Source organism: Phalacrocorax aristotelis, chromosome 1 (genome assembly GCF_949628215.1).
Source record: "Phalacrocorax aristotelis chromosome 1, bGulAri2.1, whole genome shotgun sequence".
In the NCBI taxonomy this organism is placed as follows: domain Eukaryota; kingdom Metazoa; phylum Chordata; class Aves; order Suliformes; family Phalacrocoracidae; genus Phalacrocorax; species Phalacrocorax aristotelis.
The window spans coordinates 93,459,413-93,479,590 of NC_134276.1; positions in this window are offsets into that span (position 1 = coordinate 93,459,413).

A 20,178-nucleotide genomic window follows, 5' to 3' on the forward strand; every position below is an offset into this window, starting at 1 on the left:
CAAATTTGGAGTCCTGAGTTTCACCCTTCCTTTGCTGTCCAATAAATGCCTATCAAAAGCACTGGCAAAGCTATTGTGGGCTCACACCAATACTGCTGTTGACAGCGGTAACTACTCCATTAGCTTAAGTGACACATTCAGCTGTTTTAATGATTTCCAATCTGCTGCTGACCTATGCAAATATCGATATGAGTCCACAAGATGAAAATAGTTTTGAAAAACAAAACACCAAGTAAATTGCACACATGCACAGAAATACATTAAAGAACATTATTCATCTCCACAAGCTTAATAACATTCTTTTAATGTTGTCTGTGTGCACAGTAATGGTTTAAATTTCTCTGGCTCTTGAGCATGGAATTATAAGTATCCAAAATAAGATTGGGATTTCAGTGAATATCTATCACATCAAACCCTATATAATGGGATTCAAATCCAAAAACTGAACAGAGCTGCAAAATTCATTATTAGCAACTTTGTAATACTGCTGCACAACATTACAAATTGGTTCCTTCCTCTTGACCCATCATCTCTGACCCATGTCCAGATTGGTTTATTGAGAATCATGAACTATACTCCGACCCTTCAATATTGTCCATGTACTCATTAAAGTAACTGTCTTTACCTGAAAAACCTGCTAAATTTTACTTGTCCTTACCTCATTTAGGCAATCTCAACTCCACAGTGCCAAAATTGTCTCAAAGTTCAATGTATGTAAGCACAGCAGCTGATTGTCATCCTTCTCCAATGCTAATGGAGCTTTTCATTCCTTTGTTAACCCTTTGAAAATGCCAAGTAAAGATTTACAATCTCCCCATCCCTGCAGGGCCTCTGAAAAGGAAACCATCCAGATGGCAAAATGCAGTTCTGCAGTAACCTTCTCCCACAACTGCCAAATGCAGGAATGTGCTAAAGGCGCTGAATGCTCAGCACAAGAAATTTCACAACTCATTAGCAATGCCACATCAAAATAGTAAAGAACAAAACCCAAACTGAAACCCAGCAGGCTGCAATCCCAGGGGTTAGCTGGCAGCAGCCTAGATGAGAATTTGATGTCATGATTTGCACAGATAATGTTTCCTGACCACTATTTTGCACTATAAAAATGTTACAAGCCTAAATCTACAAAACAGTTGCAAAAAATTATTGACTCAGTCACCTTTTGAGGACGCAGCTGCTGAAGCTGTTAGAACTCCCTTGGTATCTTTTCAAGAATTAGAAGCCCAATTATTAGATTTTTTTTCCCCCAAAGAGAGGGTACAGCTGCTTTTGCCACCCTAATTTTTACATTACTCTTTCCTGAAAGAATGCTGGGGGAGTGTGAAACTGATTTTAAACTCCTTTTGGCAAAAAGAAGCAGCAACTGAGCTCTGGGAAATCTGAAATTCTTTCCCCTAGAACTCCTCACTGCAGGATGACCTTTTCTGTATTCAGCTCTGAGGACATCGTGCTATCTACTGGTTAACCACAACAAACTTGCTTTCTCCAGCTCTCCAGATTTTCTGAAGGGAGAGAAATGAGTACATTTTAAAACAAGCTGAATTATTTATTGCCAGATTTTTCACATTAACTTCTTGTGCTTGTTATCTATGAGTAAACTTCAGTTTTCTGAACTCATTTGGTATTGATGGTGATTCAACAAATGCATTCTGAAACTGTATTTCAGCAAGTGGGAAGCTCTTCAGCTGCTCAGTACTATTATTGCTTGAAGAATTCATCCATTTATAATTTGATTTTGCCACTAAAGGGTTAGTGGCCCACCCACTGTCTCTGATGTTTGAGTGATTACAGAGTCGACAGCTGGCCAGTTTCCAGCTACCCTTGACTCATCTGAGCCACTGTATGCATATAGGTGATTAGCACAGGGCCATGTACCTGCATATCTCCTGGTACCCCTGTTTTTATTATTTATTTGATTTGTGAGATAGCAGCCTTAACTGGCTAACCAACAAAACTTTTTTTGGGAACAAGTTGAAGTCACTGGTGACACTGAAATATTTGTCTGACAAATTTTAAAACAGTAATTGCATACTGGAATTCATATTCACACATTGCTTTCCCTGCTTTTTCAGGGGATTACCTGGGGAAAGCAGAGCGCTCCAGCGGGTTCTTCAGAGTGAGCCAGCAGGAGATTTGTGGCATTGTGGGAATTTGCATGGCACCTAACTAGCATAAGCTGAGGATACCATCACTGTCTTTGCCTTCTCCTGCATCAGCCCTCACCCTCCCCCAGCTCTTTCTCTCCTCCTCTCCCTCTTTGCTGCCTCCCACCATCCCCTACTCCCCCTCTTGCACTCCTGACCCACCTCCAGGATCCCAGCCATCCTTTCCCACCAGGCTCTGCATCTGCTCTTGCCCATCCTGTCATGTATAGCTGACATCTTACACACTCATGGGAACAACAACTGGGCACCCTGTGGACCCCACCTCCTGCCTTCTGAGGACTGGCTCTACTATTCTGCATTAAAAGAAAAAAATTCTTCTCTGGTCCTGCTCACTGATGGCAGTTTAGTGGCATAGAGATACCATAAGCAGAAGCCAGCTCCTGACTCATTCTGGAAGGGGTAGACCCAGGTTCCTGGGCATTTGACTATGTGATTCCACTCATTACAGGTTTTATGATAAACTTAATTATATAGGCCAATTTGTAACAAAATTCTTCGTAGGAGCATTTGATATGAATTGACCTCCGTGATGGAAAAAGGAGTAATTCCTACATTGCACTGTGAAAATCAGCTTCTCACAACTTCCTTCAAAGTGCTCGTACTGTGCAAAAGCCGGCATTTGATTGCTGTCTGCAGTTTCACAGGTCCCTCCTTGGGGAACTCCTAAATTACCCTAATATTTTGGCAGGCCTGACAAGGACATCCTTGAGGTAGGGTTTTAATTAGGTCACATAACAGGACCAATAGTAGATTATACAACAGGAAGGCTGCACCTTTTTATGTAGAGGTATGTGATCATAATGTTGGAGTCAAGACTGTCATTTCCATTATAAATCATATTTATGTTCAGGGTTGCTGTCTCAGTGGCAAATATTATCTTCAGACTAAAATTTGACTGACAAACCCATAACTTGGAAGCAAATATTTACATTGTTTGGAAAAACCTGCAGTGTGTTTCACATGTTGGATTCAGAAACAAAAGAAAACCAGCCTCCATTTAAAAAACAGACAATAAAAACATACCACAACCAAACAGTGATCTAAAATGATGTCTCTCTGGGGAAGCAAAGAAAGATATTCAGAAAGGCTAACATTAGCCTGGGGAAGGAAGTTGTCTGTGTTCCCTTTACAGCCTAAAGTAATGAAGGCTCCTCCACAGGGTGATCTGGAGCAAGAAACTAACTTCGGGTGCTTTGAATCTAGCCCCCTGCAGGAATCTGCCTCTCCGCTGCCTGTAGGCGTGCGGTTGCAGGCTGCAGAGGGTCTTTCTGAATACGCCTCTTAATGTTCTAATACTGCGCTAATAAAAGAGAGCATCCAAAGTTGGAAGAATTAATCCATTGCAGAAGTTACAAGGGTTTTAGGAAACAACAACAACAAAAATCACCCCTTTTTCTCCCTCTGATTTGGGTACGAGCTGAGCACCTGTCTCACACAACACTTGGCACGTTCCTACTTCCCATAGCATCAGGCTGCGCAGGCTTGTGAGGGTATTGATCCTCAAGCATCTATTTTCATTAACAAGCTGAGCATTTGGGGGAGAGGGAATATATCCCAAACTTAATTGTGTCTACCAGCTTGCCTGCTTATAAAATCTAAAATGACAAAAAAGTAACGCACTGCTTAGTATTCTTAAGGGAAGAACAAGATCCCAGAAGACCGGAGCTTATCATGACAGCACACACTGAGGTCCTTTTGAGGAAATGCCCTGAAAGCTCTTTTATAAGCTTTCTTACGGAGTGCAACTAGTATTAATGCACAGGGATGTTTTGTTCAAGAGAAGTATCTATTCAAGGAACTCTGTACTTCAGAGGCGGGAACAGACTAAGCTTCTTTCAAAGCACTCGGCTGGGCTGCAGAAGGTAACAGCAGGACTTGTGACACATATGCATTTTCAATTCCAGTCTCATAATTGTAGGAAAGGACTTTTAATTCTTTGAAGCTAAAGCAGAACAGAACCCAACCCATGTTTTCTCCAGCTCAAGGAACTTACGAGCTTCCTCTTTTTCATGTACTGTTTTTGTTTCTGAAAACATCAATTCTGCCTTAGCCCTAAGCCACCGATGCTTTATGCTTTGAATGTAAATTAAGGGACAGTCATCAAATTATTTTGACTGGTTGATCAAAATTTCATTTCCTTTAGTCCTGAAGTCTTTTTCTCACATTAAATTGCATGCAAAAATGGTTGAAATGTGTATTGAGAGCTGTATTTATAGGAACGTTGAGTTTGCAAACATGCTTTGCAAATATACTTAAGCTCTAATAATTACAGAACTTGATCCTTCTCAATCTGTTTTTTCAGTATAAATATACATTTAGAAGCACTCCTTAATTTTATTTTTCAAGCAAAAAAAAACCAACAAAAAACATTAAAAAAACCCAAAAGAAACCCAACAAAAAAACACCAAACAAAAACCATTTCTACTGTACCAAAAAAAGAAAGGAGCATGCACCACCTCTAAATGTAATCTGTTGAAGTGAAATCAATTCTACAAACCACTTTTAGATCTTTCCTTTAGATTGTGGATTTAAATTGCTTCTAAAAATCTTATTAATCAAACCTCTGTATGGAAAGATTCTAAGTTTGCTATGACAAAAGGAGGCTGTTCCCAACCCATATACACTCTTCACATTTGTTTTCACACCTCATGCTGCAGAGATAAAAATACTCTATTTTTGGCAGACATGATCTGAACATTGTGATGACCTTAAACCTTGGGACAGCTTTTAAAAAAAGAACATGGAGTTGCAATTTTACATTAAATAAAGTATATGAATCATCAAATTATGGATGCAAATTATTTGTTTATGATGACTGATAAATTTTCAGGGATTACCATATGTGGATTAACACTACTTGTACGTTTCTTATCTTGAAGATTTCTCATATGGCTTCTTTCCTACACATTTCAAAGATGATTTCTGACTTTTTTTACTAGTTCAATGTATTAAAATTATGTGAAAATACACATAAACCTTGCACTTGCAGAATTATTATGTCTTCATTCTAATTGCAGAAGGCAGAGGCCTCAATATCCAATACGCATTTAGCCTCTGTACATACACCTATAAATTTCTGAACTATAGCAGAAATTCTCTGTAGAAGGAGAATTATTTTCTGGGTTTTTTTAAAGAATTATTCGCCATGTGAAAGTGGAAACTTTAAAATAAAAGTTATTTGGAAGATTCCAATCAGGTTCAAACCAAACCTCTGCCTTTGTTATTAATTTCTTTTTCCAGTTCTGTTGGATTTATCTGCCTGCACAGGCAGTCACAATCTCTTTCCTGATAGTTCATTGCCTTAGGTATTTATTCCTGTATTGATATGATTTAAAATTAGTGAAGGACAAACAGATGCCTTATGCCTAGGTGGAACAAATCTACAAACCCTAAATAGGACAGATTATCATCATGTCTTTTTAAAAATCTTGTGTGATTTACGCTTGCAGCTGTACATCAACAAGAAAAAATGCTATGACTTGTTAGCTTTAGAATAGCAGTACTGGATTACAAGTGTGTGATTTCTAATGACTTTTTTTCCTAAAAGGGAAGAGATGCTGATACTTTTACTGGACCTTCCTACACATGTATTAAAAGTTCTTTGCTGTAATGATAGTTTACCCTTGTTTCATATAACTAAAAAGTCTTAAATAATAATAAAATATAAGGAGGTGTATTTGGGGTGAGATACCAAGAACTAAAGTAAAGGCAGAAGAATTCTGTCTATGATCTATGTATGAGTAGCATAAGTCAGAACCAAAATGAATATTTCATTAATATGTATTTTTAGTCTTTATTGCTTTGATAAATTAATGCTGCTCACTATAGGTGTGTGCCAAGAAATATGTTCCATTCATCTGCTATTTCGTCTTTTCTATCGACGGTTCACAGACTCCTGTACATTTCACATAACGGGTCCACATAGCATTTGGACATGCATTAGCTTGGGTTAGTGCTGGGCTCCATCTTCCAATTCTCCTCTGGAATCCACTCACCTGAGCTGCCTTCTGACATTCCTGTTACACTGGGTCAATGCAGACCTTGGCTGTCAAGTTCTGCCTTGTCCTTCCTGGAATATTCCCTTCCCGAATGGAGCCATGCACATCAAGTTATCTTAAGGACTTTGGTCCTAGCCCTTACTACAGGATTTCTAATCCTACTGCAAAGTCAGATCCTACATCTGACCTAAGAAACAGTCAAATGTAAATCTGCCTTAGACATTATTCTTCATGAACCAGCAACAACAGGTGATGGGTCCCCTAATACCACATTAAAAAAATGGTGGTGTCACATAGCAAAAATAGTGTTATATTTCAAAGTGGCATGATTCTGTACATGAGCATTTCAGAACTGGAGGAAGTTGTCAGAGTGATTTCTGGAATTAGGATCAGGGGTTACAAAACTCACTGAGTCAAAATCCTCTAATGCTGAAAATGTCTAGGCTTTCAAAGCGGCACAACTTCTCTGAAATGAATTATTTTAGAATATTATAGTAATAATAATGAAGATTAACTCAGACTAATATAGCAAAAAAACACACTTCTGGAAAAGGGTTCAAGGAAGGAGGAAAAACAGTGAACACGAGGACGGTAGGGGCTTGCAAGGGATGTTCTCTCTGTCACCTGCACCTACCCAAGAACCAGCTCCTGAACATGTGCCCTCATGAAGCCACATGGCTCTTGTGCCAGAAGTGGTGAGAGACAAGTCACTGGGAAATATGTAGGATTGATCAAATGATAACCAGGCCTAACACAGTTCTCTGGGAATCCTGCAAGTTATTGTATGGCTTCCAGGACCTAATCAGAGGATGGAATGGGGTGGTCTGAGCCCAAGAAGAAAGAGCTGTAACACAACTGTACAAATAGCAGAAATTAGATGAAATGTGAAAAATTATAATATAGGTAGGGAAAAAAATTGTCAGAAACAGTCAAAATAGTTTCTCTTGGTACTAGCTGAAGAAACAGAATACAGAATACACAGAATTGTATAGGTTTGAAAAGACCTTTAAGATCATCAAGTCCAACCATAAAAGTAACACTGTCAGTTCACCACTGAAACATGTCTGTGGGCACCACATCCAAATGTCTTTTAAATACCTCCAGGGATGGTGACTCAACCACTTCCCTGGGCATCCTGTTCCAACCCCTGAAAAGTCTTCCAGTGAAGAAATTTTGCCTAATATCCAGTCTAAACCTCCCCTGGTGCAGCCTGAGGCCAGTTCCTCTCATACTATCACTTGTTACTTAGGAGAAGATACCAACACCCACCTCGCTACAACCTCCTTTCAGATAGTTGTAAAGAGCGAGAAGGTCTCCCCTCAGCCTTCTCTTCTCCAGGCTAAACAATCCCAAATCCCTCAACTGCTCCTCATAAGACTTTTTCTCCAGACCCTTCAGCAGCTTCAGTGCCCTTCTCTGGACACGCTCCAGCACCTCAATGTCCTCCTTGTACTGAGGGGCCCAAAACTGAACACAATATTCGAGGTGCAGCCTCACCAGTGCCGAGTACAGGGGCACAATCACTTCCCCACTCCTGCTGGCCACACTATTCCTGATACAAGCCAGGATGCTGTTGGCCTTCTTGGCCACCTGGGCATGCTGCTGGCTCATGTTCAGCCGGCTGTCAACCAGCACCCCTAGGTCCTTCTCTGCAACACAGCTTTTCAGCTACTCTTCCCCAAGCCTGTAGCATTGCATGGGGTTGTTGTGACCCATGTGCAGGACGAAACACTGAGTCTTGGTGAACCCCATACAATTGGTCTCAGCCCGTGGATCCAGCCTGTGCAGATCCCTCTGCAGAGCCTTCCTACCCTCAAGCAGATCAACACTTCCACCCAACTTGGTGTCATCTACAAACTTACTGAGGGTACATTTGATCCCTTCATCCAGGTCATTGATAAAGATATTAAACAGAACTGGCCCCAACACTGAACCAAGGCGAACACCACTTGTGACCGGCCACCATCTGGTTTTAGCTCTTTTTACCACAACTCTTTGGGCCCAACCAACAAGTCAGTTTTTCACCCAATGAAGAGTATACCGGTCCAAGTCATGAGCAGACAGTTTCTCCAGGAGAAAACTGTGGGAAATGGTGTCAAAGGCTTTACTAAAGTCTAGGTAGACATTATCCACAGGCTTTCCCTCATCTACCAAGTGGGTCACCCTGTCATAGAAGGAGATCAGGTTAGTTAAGTAGGACCTGCCTTTCCTAAACCCATGCTGACTGGGCCTTATCACTTGGTTATCATGTACGTGCTGCATGATGGCACTCAAGATGATCTGCTCCATAATCTTCCCCAGCGCCGAGGTCAGACTGGCAGGCCTGTAGTTCCCCAGATCCTACTTCTGTCCCTTCTTGTAGATGGGTGTCACAGTTGCTAAATTCCAGTCGACTGGGACCTCCCTGGTTAGCCAGGACTGCTCATAAATGATGGAAATCGGCTTGGTGAGCACTTCTGCCAGCTCCCTCAGTACCCTTGGGTGGATCACATCCAGCCCATGGACTTGTGTGTGTCTAAGTGATGTAGCAAGTCACTAACTGTTTCCCCTTGGATTATGGGGAAACAGTTGCCCCCTGTCCCTGTCTTCCAGCTCAGGGGGCTGGGTACCCACAGAACAACTGGTCTTACTATCAAAGACTGAGGCGAAGAAGCCATTACGTACCTCAGCCTTTTCCTCATCCTTTATCAATATGTTTCCTCCCACATCTAATACAGGATGGAGATTCTCCTTAGCCCTCCTTTTGTTGCTAATATATTTATAGAAACAGTTTTTATTGTCTTTTGCAGCTGTAGCCAGATTAAGCTCTAGGAGGGCTTTAGTCCTTCTAATTTTCTCCCTGTATAACCTCATGACATCCTTGTAGTCATTCTGAGTTCCCTGCCCCTTCTTCCAAAGGTTGTAAACTCTCCTTTTTTTCCTGAGTTCTAGCCAAAGTGCTCTCTTCAGCCTGACTGGTCTTCTTCCCTGCCGGCTTGTCTTTTAGCACATGGGGATGGCCTGCTCCTGTGCCTTCAAGGTTTCCTCTTGAAGAGTGTCCAGCCTTCCTGGATTCCTTCAGGACTGCATCCCAAGGGACTCTGTCAAGCAGTCTCCTAAACAGGCCAAAGTCTGCCCTCTGGAAGTCCAAGGTGGCATTTCTGCTGACCCCTCTCCTTACTTCTCCGAGAATCAAAAACTCCATAATTTTGTGATCACTATGTCCAAGATGGCCTCAAACCATCACATCACCCACAAGTCCTTCTCTGTTCACGAACAGTAGTCCCAGCAGGACTCCTTCCCCAGTTGGCTCCCTCACCAGCTGTGTCAGGAAGTTATCTTCCCCGCACTCCAGGAACCTCCTAGGCTGTTTCCTCTCTGCTGTCTTCTATTTCCAGCAGACATCTGGTAGACTGAATTCCCCCACAGGGACAAGTGCTATTGATTGTGAGACTTCTGCCAGCTGCTTACAGAATAATTCATCTGCCTCTTCATCCTTGTTGGGTGACCTGTAACAGACTCCACAAATGACATCTCCCTTGTTGGCCTTCCCCCTGATTCTTGCCCTTAAACACTCAACCATTCTCATCACCATTGTTAAGCTCTAGACAATCCAAACACTCCCTAACATACAGAGCTACCCCACTGTCTCTCCTGCCTTGCCTATTGCTTCTGAAGAGTTTATAACCATCCATTGCAACACTCCGGTTGTGTGAGTAACCCCACTGTCTTTCCGTGATGGCAACTATATAATAGTTTTCCTGCTGTACCATGGCTTCCAGCTCCTCCTGTTTATTGCCCATTCTGTGTGCATTTGCGTAGAGGGACTTCAGCTGGGACGTCATCTGTGTCACCTTCTTAGAGGAACACCCCTTAATTCCTTTAAGGTGTTTCACCATTGTTCCTTTCTTGGCTCCTATTACCTCAGTAGCACCTAGGTCATCTCCGTACAACTTCAGCTGTACTCCAGTGAACCCAGCACATCTTAAAGACACAGGCTAAGTGCCCTTGCAAGTACCCCATCTCTCTAACCTTGGTGTGTTGTCCCTCAGCTTGTCTCAGGCAAGCCTGATATTAACCCCTTCCTCCTTCAAGACTAGATTAAAGATTTGTCAATGAGCCTTGCTAATTCCTGTGCAAAGATCCTTTTTTCCCCTTTGAGGAAGGTGAATCCCATCAGATGCCAGCAAGCTTGGTGCTGTGTAGGCCATCCCTTTATAAAAAAAAACCAAAATTTTGACAATGACACCATCCATAGAGCCATGCATTAAAAGACTGGGTGCATCCGTTCCTTCCAGTGTCTCTGCCCGCAACTGGAAAGAGGGAGGGTCCAGAAGCCCTTGGTAGCCATCACAAGGCCCTGATGTTTCTTTCGATTGCCCTTGGACTATGTGTTGCAGCTTCATAACCTCCCACATAGAAAAGCAGTAACGGGTAATAGTCCAAGGGCCGTACCAGGCTAGGAGGTTTCCTAGTAATGCCCTTAGCCTAAACGTTTTAAGACCTAAATGTTTAAAAGGTAGTGAGATAAAATATATACATTGAAATATTTATTGGTTTTCCACAGTCTCTTGCAGGTTTCTTCTGCTGGGAACTTCTGTTGTTCTGATCCTTCCCTCTGTTCCTCTTTTTCTGCCCTTAGCCACACTGCATGGCCTCGCTTGCCATTTGAATGCCCTCCAGTGAACACTAAGCAGCACCACCAGCACCAGTCACATTTTGCTTCTTTTACTTTCTTTTCCAGAAGGGGAAGATGTCTTGCAATTTAAGCCCCATCCATGTAAAATTAATAGTTTGTAACATTCTTATATTTTCCTAGGTTTGAAAATATATAATAGGAAGGATGTTATTTTTTCTCATTTTACATAAACATATGCAAATTTATTAGGGCAAAGGTGAACAAAAGGACAAATAAATGAGAAAATAGAAGAAGAATAAAGAAAAAAATTGTTATAATTACACTGACATATGCTTTCTGCAGCCATACTATTAGCAACTGCCAGAATAAGGGTCTCTCTGCCTGTATAGGAGCCTTACTCTGGCAGATGTAAAAGCATGAAAACCCTTGGAGATCAGAAGCAGAGTTTACAGGGTGATGTCCCAAATGAAGAACTAGTTTCAGATTTCTGAAATGGGGATTTTCTTACTTTAGGACTTTCAGATCTCTATAGCCGTTTGAGTTAAGTCATATTGATGGTCCCACATTTTCTCAAAATCTCAAAATCTCAAGTGAGATTTTCTTCTGATATAACATTCAGAGAAGCCCATTTTAGCTGTGCATATAGAGTCTCTTTTGCATCTGAAAAATGTGCTAATGTGCACAGGATGTATTATTCATATCATGCCTGCTGTAATTTACATACCTCAGGAAAAAGTGTTCACATTCTGGGTTTTCATTTGTTGCACAGACAATGCTGATAACATTCACTAGAGTTGTGTGACTGTCTTAAAGTACAGTTGTTGGTCACAATGGAAATTTAGTGTTACTAAACAACCTTAGCACAGAATTCACATTCCTTTATACATTAGTATAATATTCCTTAGCGGCAGTATTTCCTGAGCACTTTGTCAAATGGTGCAGTAATGGTATTCACTTATTCAAAAAGAGCAAAAGGGTATACTTTTAAGAGCAGGCACTGAAGCAGGTACTGTAGGACTCCATACATATTTTACTAACAAATCAAAGCTTCATAGTTTGCAAGCAAAAGAATATTGGTCTTCTATCTTCCTAATAATCAATTCTGGAAACTAAATCTGAAATTTGAAATTCAAGATGAGTTTTTCTGGCTTTGAATATGAAATATTGTGCCAAAAATTTTTTTCAAGAACTACAAGACAATACAGCTCTGTAGCTATAATGTAGTTTCATTAGAAATGAAAAATTACAAGACTACATTTTTATCCTTTACAGTAAGTAAAAGTCAAATAGATATTCAAACCCAGCAAATGAAAAATAGCTATCACAAACTGACAAGGAAACAAAGAGAAAATTCTTTCAGGCCAGAAATATTCTTCCATATATTCTATAATCATATAAATAAATTCCAAAGAAGAAAGAGGTCTACCCTCAAAAACTGGCATAGCTCTTCCTCCTCTCTCTCTTGTAATTAGTGGGGTGAGCAAAACTGCCGTTGAGGCTCAAAGATCTGTACAGGAAGATTCTGGACTCATGAGAAGAGCTTAGTATAGTATACTCCTGACTACAAAAGTTATTATGCCATCAGAGATCTTGTAGCTGTTTCTGTTTCCAGTGCTGAGGTAGCTCTAAAATGCTTAAATAGGCAAGGACTTGCATAGCCTTTATCTCTGTAGGCTTAGCTCAAGGCACACAGGATGGGATCCTTGCATTCCTCTGTTGCATCCCACAAGGTACTACCAGGGCAGCCCATTTCCCTGGAGGTTTGTAGCAACATGCATCAGTACAGGTTGGGGGTTGACGTACTGAAAAGCAGCTCTGCTGAGAAGGACCTGAGAGTGCTGGTGGACAGCAAGTTGATCACAAGCCAGCAATGTGCCCTTGTGGCCAAGAAGGCCAGTGGTATCCTGGGCTGCATTAAAAGGAGTGTGGCCAGCAGGGTGAGGGAGACTGCATGTGGAGTGCTGCATCCAGTTCTGATGTCCCCAGTTTAAGAAAGTCAGGGAACTAATGGAGAGAGTCCAGCAGAGAGCTATCAAGATGACCAAGGGACTGGAGCATGTCTCTTACGAGGAAAGGGTGAGAGACCTGGGTTTGTTTAGCCTGGAGAAGAGAAAACTGAGGGGGGATCTTGTCAATGCTTATAAATATCTGAAGGGTGGGTGTCAGGAGGATGGGGCCAGAGTCTTTTCAGTGTTGCCCAACAACAGGACAAGGGGCAATGGGCACAAGCTGGAACACAGGAAGTTCCTTCCACCTGAATCTGAGGAAAAGCTGCTTTCCTGTGAGGGTGGCAGAGCAGCATGACAGGCTGCCCAGGGAGGTTGTGGAGTCTCCTTCTCTGGAAATATTCAAAACCCGCCATGAGGCGTTGCTGTGCCCCTGCTCTGGGTGTGCCTGCTCAAGCAGGGGGTTGGACGAGATGATCTCCAGAGGTCCCTTCCAACCCCTACCAGTCTGTGATTCTGTGTTTTTGTGAACTATCCTACAGTCTCTGAGATGTGGATTTACTGCTGCTGCCCACATCGTAGGGCCCTGCCTCTCCTTACTCTCAGCTGCCTGCTTCACCTCATGAGGGCTGTTGTGCCTCTTTCTCATGGCACTGACAGAGCCACTCATTTTCCCCCAAGGCATGTTTATTAAATTGGGCTCTATGACTGCTCCTACTGGATATCAGCAGATCTGTGGCTTCCACTTTTCATCTCTGTTCATGCCAGGCTTCCTCATCCTTCCCTATTATCCCCCTTTTTCCCCATTTCACCTCCCTGCACCTATCTTTTATGTGCATCAGCCTACTTCCGTCTGATATTCTGGATTCTGTTTTTGAACTCTACATTTAGTTATATTTTCTAGAAAAGAAGTATGAAACAGTGAAGTTCTGAACTCTATTCCTTTGTGAATTCAACCCAAAACCAAAAATCTGGCTCGCAAGAGGCATATCTGCCACCCAAACTACTGCTGATCCTTGCCAAACACTTTGTTGTCTTTATTATTATATAGAACCTCAGAAACAATCTGGTCACTATCAATCAAATGTACTTTAAACACAGATTTTGCTGGTTTGCTTCAGAAACCCACCTAGTGTCTTTAATACCATTCAAGGCTTATCTCTGCTGCCTGTATCCCCTGCTGTATTTGATCAGAGGTTGATGTGATCTGAGTGCTCTGTTTCCTGATATTATTCTGGGTTCAATAGATTCTCCTTTGCCAGGAGCTGTAAGTGTGAATCCAGATGTTCCCTGCTTAGAAGCTAATGCTTTTTAGCACGAATTGTTTCAGGCATCAGTACTTAAAAAAGTCAAGAGTAACATGTTCTTCTGCAAAGACCTTTAAACAAGAGCTCATCTAAGTCAGAAACACTTCACCTAAACCACCTGGCCCCTGCTCACTTGCACAGTTTTTCTTATACTTGCAGTTTTTAAGATATCATTTATGTCATTTAAGGATTTGCAAAGATCAGGTGTGAAGTGCTGTTGCTTAATAAAAATTGACAATGAAGACAATGGATACAGACCATTCCTGTAGCTTCCTACTGTTGCACAGCTTTGCAGGGAAGGACCCCTTAGTCAGAAAGCAGGTGCTTCTAATCTACCAGTTAGCCAGTTCCAAATTCTTCTTCAGTTTAGGAGAATGGACAAGCTACTAAGCAAAAGAAGCTGCAAATTTAATTCTATGCATACTAACAAATATTGATATTAAGGCCTTATATCTAGTGCTTGCTAGACTTGTAGTCTGACAGAATATGTAGAACTGTCTGTCATGGTCTGTTAATCTGGCATAAAGAATGACAGATATTTGTGAGTCCTCTTCAGTTCCCACTCCATTAAGTGGAAAAACTATCACAGATTAAATGGTAGAAAATATAGGCCTCACATATTAGTTTTATCCACTGTATTGCAGAAAAGTTAATTGCAATAAGGTCTTCATGTTTCGCACCAATGACTGGAATTCCTAACATGCTTTAGTGAGTTTTGTAAATTAGTGTGAAAGGCTGATATATTTTAAGTGTACTGTATTACAAAAGTCATTTATTTTACAGCTGTGCTTAAGGAACAGTCAAAACCAGAAGCAATAACGACACAACTAGTGCAACTGTAAGAGATAAGAACGAACTGTATATATAGCCCAAGTTGTGCTGGAATCATCTGTATGGAATCCTCCGATTAGTCATGCTGCAGAGCTGCTGCCTTCTCTGGCACAGGGTTGTGCAGTCTACTGATGAGCTATTTAAAGCTAACACCTAAAAAGCATTAATAGAACCTTTTAATAAACCCACTCAGGCTACTTTTTTTTCCAGTTATCTTGACAGGTGGGTTGAGTTTAAACAGCTTACACTATATAATACTATAAAGGAAATGTGCTGAAGCGTACCCTGTAAGACTTACAATCTCAGTACAATCATCCTTCCCTAAACACACTGCTGTTAAATATATGGGTATTAGTAAAGCAAAGCTTTCACATTGAAAAGAAGCATCCAGATTTTCACATTACAGAAGATGATCTAGGATATTTTATTGCAATGAACAAATATTGTTCCCATTGATACAATCAAGTCTTTCTTTGGTGCAATCATGTTATTCCGGTTTTACACCTGTGTAGCCAAAATAAGGATCGGTCTATTTGTCTTCTCCAGACTAATATTCATACAAACAGCACTACACACCTCTATGAAGCTGTGATATTCGTTGTAATTTTAGTAAACACTCACTACACTGAATCATACAAATCCTTTAGAAAGGACTGTTTTCAACTTAATTTTACAAGTAATTCTTATGTCACTGAAGTGCAGTTTTTCCTCGAATAATATCAACTCATTATCATAAAACTGGTGAGCCAATGGAGAACCCATATGGTCAATTGTTTCTGGCATTTCAACGCCATGTTTTTCCTACTGTCCATTCAAGATCATGAGTGGTATTTTTGCTACAACTCCTGAATGTTTTCAGTCAACTTTAAAATGAGGGTTTAAAAGTGATTGCCTAAGAGCCCTGCATATGCAGTAGAGATATGGTGAATACACTACAAGCAGTTTTTAGTGACACTGTAATGGCAAATATAGGAAAAGAAACTGAAAGGAAAAGAAATCATATAATGGGAACATGAATTTATTTCTCAAATTTTCTAAAAGTTCTGCCATGTGAAGGCCTAGGAAGGAGCACACCATCTTGAGAATTTGAAGTAAATTATGGCAAATATGGAAAGGCTGTGGTACATTTCTTTTATCTTAAAGCCATTGGCAACTTCTATACTGTTTTTCTGATCCACTGTGGGTAGTAGTTCCTACTTCATAGGGAAGCTGATACAGACCTGCATGCTATACTTCCATTATTGCTTTTATTTATGCAGCTAAATCCTAATACTAATGGAGAGAAATTGTCAGCTTTAGGTTAAACCACTAAACAGGTCTGGATAACAGGCCACTTTTATTTGTTGCTTTTCAATTTTTATTTCATGCAGCACTGCTGAAAGATGTATTGTCATGACACGAGAGGAGACAAACATGATGGAGGACCAGTCTGAACTGAAGCAGCGAGACCTCACAGTATAATTCATACAACCTAGTGGAGTGTCCTGACAGTAATCTAAGTACTGAACCATTCCCAGGTTACATCAGGGAGCAGCTAAAGCAGGTGGCTCTGAAAAGGAACTCACCAGATTCTGACGTGGACTTTAGCAGCAACAGGGGACAGTCACTTATCTGCATTGTTAGCACCTATCGTTAGTGATCCTACCACCCTACTTTCAATGTTCCAGGTTAGAGCACAGCTATGAGTAGACATGCTACACCAGTAGGATAAGCATATCTATTGTGTCTGATTCTTAACATAATACAAATTTAAAGTAAAAATATTTGCGGAGCAGGGACTTCAGTTCTTCAGCTCCTGCAATTTTCTGGTGGTAGGAAAGCTTTTCCTCCTGCAAATGATGAAAAGAGCGGAAGTGGTGGAAAGGTTTGTTTCTGACCACCTCTGCCAGCACCTGTGTTTGCCTTGTTTTCTTGGTAGAGAGTTATCAAATCATTATCTCACAGGTTCCTGAAAAAGCTTCGTATTATACCGACAGAGTTCCTATGGACCCAAGCATTAGTTCAGAGTGGAAAATTCTCTATGATAAATATTTCTGCAACAAAGTAATAATGACTTGTAATGTACTGCAGTAATGCTTTAGGTGCCTTATCTCTTTGATTCGTCTGAAATCAGTCACTGAACTAGCCACTATTAATTTACATTATATCCATGTGGATCTCATATGCAATCTCATGAGACTTCTTTTGTAACTCAGCAGTAATTTAACTAATCATTAGAAGGAGTATCTTAGCCTAGTGAAATAATTTCGTATTCATCATAATAATACCAATCATAACAGATTCATGTGGTATCGCTCCCACTGTCATATGCATTGCTACAAAAATCCCATTATAACTTCATTATAAAGTAACATTAAAATAAGTGATCAGTAGTATGGGGGTGAGATGGCATTGTAAATCTGTAGAGACACTGTATTTTCATACACTACCTTTACACCCTGAAAAAACAGTATAGAAGTGCTTGTTTTCAGACAGCTCCTGCAGAGAAGTGGCTAACAAGCAGCACCTATAGGTAAACTATTTATCAAAATTGGAGATCTATCACACTGAGATTAAATCTGAGAAACAGCAAGTTTTGCATTTGTTTGATTTTTGCTAAAGGAGAAATAGAGTGTTTGGAGGAATTATTAAGTGGTTATTCAGAAAAGGCTTGATCCTCATGTCAAATAATTCAGAACTTTCTAGGTCCATGTTGTAGCAAGTAACTATAGCCCTGATATCTGTAAACCAATGAAGTCTTATCTGCCCAAAAGGTAAAAAATTATCTCTGCTCTGAATCCTGAACTGTAAGCCTATATTTTGGTTTAATCAGCCTGTCTCCTTTTTATATTTTCATCATTTGTACAGGTCTTCTTCTCTTTGTTCTCAACACCACAATGACTTTGAAGCTTAGTTTTGTACTTACAGAAATGAAAGTACAGCCTGTTGCCACATGAGTCCTTCTGTTCAGGCCTGGACGGTGGTGGTCTCATTGTAGGTGACAAGGATTTGAAAACAAAATCCAAAAATTCACAGGTAAACCGCTGGTTCACTCGTTAAAGCATGTGCAAGTCTAAGTCAAACAATTGAAAATGTTGCTTGCTGATATTTATGAAAAGGTTAATAAATGGAAAATCACAAATGAGTAAGTGCAGATAAAGCATGGTAGGAATCTGCGTGACATGCAAAGCAGAGTGTCACTATCCACTTCAGTTTTAGCATCATGCCTGTTGCAGTCTCATGTCAGGTGTCCCTTGACCTTCTGCCATGGGATATTAACTTTCCGTTCCTTCTCATTGATCTTACTACTGTCTGTCCTCTCTATTTCTTTGTACTTAACCATTTCTCCATTTATTATTCTCCACTTTCTCCTGTTCCCTAGAAGTATCCCATTTCTGTCTTGGCTATTAACTCCCTTTTTTCTCCTCCTCTCTAGTTGCTCATTTTTCTTTGCCCATTTATCCCCCTTCATCACTGTCTTGCCTGAAGCAGCTATGCTTTTTCCTATTTTTGAGAATATGCTGCCTCAGAAAGCCAGGGAAAGATCAGGGCTGTGTTATTTCTCATTTTCTTCTTCACTGATTGCAGAAGGGTTGAAGTTGCTGAGGATGGGGATTCCTTTAGCTGGAACTCAGACAGGCAGCTGTCATGACTGCTGGGATCCTGCGGGGAAGGATTTCAGTGATGTAAGTGACAGCTCCAGCTATGGTGCCAGCACAAGTAAGTAGAGGTCATATTGGGAGCAATTTTTTTCTTGTCACTGAAACTCTTATTAGTCAGCCTGGTTATCAGTGCAGGCAGACACCCTTGCAGGTGGTGATGGAGATAGACACTGTGTACCACAAGCAATGGACTTCTAGGGAGACCTGGCTGCTGCCTCACTCTACTTCTTTACATCAACTATTATGAGGAAGGAAAAATTTGTCTTGAGGCTGTAACGAAGCAGGAGGAAGGCGAGAGGTGGCTGGCTCCCAGTGGCTGGCTGCTGGCCAAGAGCTGCAGGCCCGAACATCAGGTCAAAGATCGTGAGGCTGAGTTACAAGAGAGCCCACTGGTACATGAGAGGAGAGACAGCTAGGGATGACTGTCATGGGCACTGTGAGCAGCAGAGGAGCAACTGGCTCGAATGAGGCGGATACAAGACAACATTTACATCAAGGAAGAGGGGATTTGAAGCCCCAGAGGACGGGCAAAGAGTAACACTGTGAAGGCGTGCTGTAAGAAAGGAGCAGCAAAATCCTGGCGAGACCCCTAGCCACAGAGTCACAGGTTTTGAAGGTCTGGCTTCAGTGGCACAAAGAGATGCAAGTCCCCAGCAAAAGGATATAAAATCACATCAGAACTATCCAAACAGCATTTGTGCACTGAAGAGAGCCATGTTATGATTTGGATTACAATAGCACCCAGAGACAACTGCCAGAACAGTGTCCCCAGTGCACTCAGTGTAGTGCATCCCTGGACAAGCAAGTGCTCCTTGCTCTGAAGGGCTGTCAAGCTGAACTTCAAAGGCAAAGGCAAGCACTGTAAACCTTGCAGCCTCAGACGTGCTAACTGACCTTTCTAAGGTCACACCGCTCTGACAGGTGAGAGCTAGGAATATCACTCATCTCTTCCAACAACTCGGTCAGTGCATTACCTGCTAGACCATATTTCCCAGCAACAGTCACATTCCTTTAATTAGCTTTGTTTCCTTGGAAACCTGCATGACAGAGCAGACCCAATTACTGCTTTGTTAAGACCCTCTAAGGCCAGCTCTGAGGATGACAACAAATATTCAAGGCCACCACCAGCCCACCAACTGCTGTCTCACTTTTCTATTTTTTCTTCCCCTGTCCTCATTTTCTTTTTTAAGCAACATCACCGGCTCATGAAACTCAGGTATTTGTTCCTCTGAAAAGTTAGGAGAAAAAAACATTTGATGCTTTTGCTGTTGCTTTTTCTGGCCACATGATACAGATACCGTCAGCAAGGATATAAGAGCCTTTCCATATAATTTGCCTTCTGGGACACTGGATGAAATTTATGGAGAAAGGGCAATTCACCCCCCACCCATCCTGTCTCAACCACTCCAAATATTAAGCTTGCATAATGCTTCTGTGGACGCTACAGACAAAATGTTTGCAGAAAATTGCTGCTGGCTTAAGGGTAAGGGTTTCATTGGGCTACATTTATTCTGCAAGTCAAGCAGTTTACACAGGTTTTGGAAGCATTAAAAACAAGATTCTTGCTAAGTCACAAATTTTGAATGCCTTGAAAGTCTCAGGGGACTGGACCCAAGAGACCAATTCTTGATACCACTGACTGATATAGTTTATTTGAAAAAGTCTGGTACAT